Source organism: Pocillopora verrucosa, chromosome 4, assembly GCF_036669915.1.
Source record: "Pocillopora verrucosa isolate sample1 chromosome 4, ASM3666991v2, whole genome shotgun sequence".
NCBI classification, from domain to species: Eukaryota; Metazoa; Cnidaria; class Anthozoa; order Scleractinia; family Pocilloporidae; genus Pocillopora; species Pocillopora verrucosa.
Window position 1 is genome coordinate 15,284,509 of NC_089315.1, and position 3,535 is coordinate 15,288,043.

The window sequence follows — 3,535 nt, forward strand, 5'->3', positions numbered from 1 at the left end:
ACCTGTATTGAAATTTTAACCTTAATGGTTATTATGTGAAGAGTGCTTAACCCTTTAACACCCAAGATCTCATTAGTATTTCTCCCTACTGTCTGTCAATTGATTATCACCATGTTAGTTTGGAGAATTTAGTATTGGATCAATTAATAATCCCATGATTTATGTTTTCCTTTATTCTTCTCACTTTTCTGCATGATATTGTATACATATTGTAAGGAGAAATTCTGTGGGGGTCACTCGCGGGAGTTAAAAGGATAAAGGGGAAATTTTACCAAAGAGGATCTTTAGTTTTAAGTTATACATGGGTTTTTATTGTTGTTGAGTCTTCCCACAAAAAGCAGCCAGGTAAAAGTAACCAATTAACTTCACAAAACCAGGATAAGCTAAAGACCCGACTGACAGATAAGGTACCCCTCGTCTCTGATGATGATACAGCTCAATTGTCATAGCATTAGGTCACTGTCATCGATCTAACTGCATGATCGATCAAATTAATTCAGTTAAGTAGTTAAATTAAACCGATGAGACTACCCCATGCTTGCTTTGTAATATTGTAACCGATTATGTGTGATTTTCCTTCAGAGGAATCGCCAAATGAAAGAAAAAGATTTCTCTGGGGCGGACCTACCGTTCCCCCTTTTTCCGTTAGAGACAAACGTCCAGTTGGCCTTCCTGACATTGATCGAGGGACAGAAATTCAGCAAGGAACGCCCCCTTATTTTGTTTCTCTCTTTGATCCTACCACAAACACTCCTTTTTACTCAGCCTACAAAGTTTTACCCGAGCAGGCAGCGAAACTTGGCACGCATAGGAGACTTAGACAACGTTGGAGTGATCCTCCAGGTACGCAAATGGCTATTTAACAATTACTTACTTCAAGACCGATTGGACGACAATCATTCCATGAAACAAATACAAAGGCTTGGAGCATACCCTGCGTTGCTATAAACACACAATGTTATTTAGAAGTGAGGAAAGTCATCATATTTCCTCTTCTTAAATTATTTCCGCAGCGTTTCTTAATAGAAGTACTAACCCCTTAAAGGCCTCTTTACTCGTATGCTCCTAGAAAAGCCTTTTTTTGCAAAGAGAAATGTGCAGTCAGAGGGCTTCATACTCCCGTAATTTCAGAAAAGAGATAAAAAGAAAAAAGCGACATGGTTCCCTGGAATGTTCAAAGATCACTTTTAGTCTATAACTAGTAATTTCATCATCGTGAGAAACAAAAAAATATTACCACTATCGTCATGGTATTCATAAGAATATGAATTGGTTATTTAAATGTGAGAAGTTATCCGTATTCATGAATGACTGTGGCTCATGATTATAGGTGTTCCTGGTCTCGATGATGCTTATAAACAAGCCAACCGAGAAGCCATACGCAGTTTCAGGAATGAACTTACCAGAGGCCATATGAATCCCTCAGGTATCAACTCCTTTGACATAAATTTCATGAGGGCTACTTTCACTCTTACGAATGCTGTACCTCAGTTTGACACATCAAACAACGGACTTTGACAGGAGTTTGAGAAAAAGATAAACGATTATGCCAAAATTACCTGTGGGAGCCAAACCTGCCAAGGAACCCTTTACTTACTGACAGGCAGATCTGAAAATGGCCTTAATGCTGTACCGAAGCCGCACGTTACGAACACATTTACAGTGGGACGAAGAAGAGTGAGACTTGAAACTCCTGCGGCTGTTTGGACGGCGGGATGCTGTGTGTGGAAAGAGCCCGGAAGGATCTTTGGAAACTTATGAAAAACTGAAAAGGCCGAGTCCTTTGCAGTGATGAGCAACAATCATTATGACAAAAAGCAGCTACACCAGACACAAATGAGCGTAAATGAGCTGGAGGCGCACTTGAAGGCACCAGCATCGACAACGAACGTGGATTTGTTTCCAGGAAATACAAATTGTGCTCGAAACAACAAAAGACTATAATCATAAATCGTCGAGAAATAAATCCTGGGAATAGGCTATAAACATTCTAAACAAACTGTTCCGGAAGCCATCATAAAAACAAAACGAAAAAAATCCTTCCTTTCTTTATAGAATCTTTTAAAACATGCATATAAAACCCTAATTTAAGATGAAACATAAACGGAGGTTAGCCTTTTAAATTTATCAAGTAAAAGTTTTTTTTTTCCATAGGCTTCAAGTTTGGCAAAGAATACTTGTGTTTATTGCTGCAAGATATCTTATTTGATTGTGCAGTAAAATGAATGTAACCTTAGCTTTACTTCCACAACTTTGTGCGTGGAAAAGCCGGCGAAACTCATCTCAGTTTACTCCAATGCACTCTAATACAGTTTAATCGAACCCAAATCCTCTCTAATTCAACATACGAAATTCAAGTTAGCTCTTCCTGACCCTCACCAATCCAACCCAATCTACTAGTTTAAATTTTAAAGTACTTCAGGCAGATTCGTCAAGACAATTTATTCCAAACCAGTCTAATCCACTAGACAGGGGTTAAGTTTCTAAGATACTGCGGTGCTGCGTCGGTGGGGGAATATAACAGGGCAATTTATAGTGAAATAGAGTTCATTTGCTTGGACTATGGTAAATTAGGTAATTTAGTACTATCAACTGAGTTGATAACGTAAATTGGCTATCGTAATGAATTCACTCCAAAGTACACCACCTTGCCTCAACTGCATTCATGTCAAGAATCGATAATCTCAAAATTCCCTATTTGGAATGGTTGTCAGCATTCCTAAGAACACCGTTATTGAAAGCTTAAGCCTAAGCATTTTCAAACGCCATTCAATTAAACTTTCATGTTGCAATGTGGTACATGTAACTTAAGCAAAATTATACTTACACAATTCTAAACAAGGGATGTCAGCCTACATACTCGCTCGCTACAACTTTTGAGGGATCAAAGAGAAACAAAGAACAAAGAAATGAATATGCGAAGCAGTAAAAAAAAAGTTGGAAGTTTGAATTCTAAAGAGAATCTACATTACAGTCATCAAATCCTTAGCTAATCCTATGTATCCTCGCAAATATATACGTTCAATTATTGTCATAACTTCGCCCAGGCATTCATGCTTTCAAGGAATCATTGAGTTTTGCCTTTTCCGGAACAGCCCACTCAGCCTATGCTCTAGACTGAATTCGGGCCGATTATATTGTTGAGACTTAACCTGGGGCTTTCAAATGGAAATTCGGTAAAAGTTATCCAGCACTGAAATAAACCTAACAAGTATAACTTTCTTTCTTTGAGTACTAAGGCAGCTAAAAAAATCGCTGGAACTGCGAAATAATACAATTATTTTCATCCATAGCCAGTCGCCGTCGCCAGAACAATACGGTGCTCACCCTAAATGAGTAACTCAGCAGGTGAAATTATTTATTACATCTTTAAAAAGCTAATTTCAAATTTATGCATTAAGAAGCACTTTACTGAACAAAGGAATTACTGAACGTCCGTCGTAAACATTTACAATATTTTGAAGCGTTTTTGGGACCTTGCAAGACCCTATGGCGTTCCGTCGTTGCCGTGTTTTCGACATATTCCTCCTTGGAA

The 3,535-nt window shown here is 38.2% G+C and overlaps 1 pseudogene; it reads left to right on the top strand.

The window, feature by feature from the left end:
- Positions 1-563: 563 nt before the first annotated feature.
- Positions 564-1,944, top strand: LOC131795844 (uncharacterized; annotated as a pseudogene).
- The last annotated feature ends 1,591 nt before the right edge of the window (positions 1,945-3,535 follow it).